This window comes from Penaeus monodon, chromosome 24 (genome assembly GCF_015228065.2).
Source record: "Penaeus monodon isolate SGIC_2016 chromosome 24, NSTDA_Pmon_1, whole genome shotgun sequence".
In the NCBI taxonomy this organism is placed as follows: Eukaryota; Metazoa; Arthropoda; class Malacostraca; order Decapoda; family Penaeidae; genus Penaeus; species Penaeus monodon.
In genome coordinates, this window is record NC_051409.1 from 31,064,929 (window position 1) to 31,065,314 (window position 386).

The 386-nt window shown below is 43.8% G+C and overlaps 1 long non-coding RNA gene across 3 annotated transcripts in view; it reads left to right on the forward strand.

Moving 5' to 3' along the window:
- LOC119588715 overlaps positions 1-386 on the forward strand; it is a 248,263-nt gene that overhangs the window by 170,373 nt on the left and 77,504 nt on the right. The window lies entirely within an intron of this gene.

Below are 386 nucleotides of genomic sequence, written 5' to 3' on the forward strand. Positions count from 1 at the left end.
TTTTAAAAAACATGGACACAGCAGCCTTACGTAACCAAAATTTTAGGGAATATTGGAGCTTCATTTCGCAAAGTTTACCCCCCGTCCGCTTTTCATTAAATGCAAATCAGTAGTGTGCAAGTGATTACATAGTGCAGCTGCAACGTTTAGATTCTGGGAGGGCATAAAGATCGGTACCCCCGTGATCGGCCGAGATTCACAAGGTGATCCCTTTTATTAATAGAGCGAATGAAGGGTTCTTGAGCCTAGCTATTCAGGGATTACTGCCGAGAAATATGGGATAGTGAGGTAGCTGACCGGGCGAATCCTTGCCGTGAGTATTCAGGGACAGAAAGTATCGCTGTGTTGATGGTGGTTTTGGAGAAGAAGAAAATAATGTGGATAGA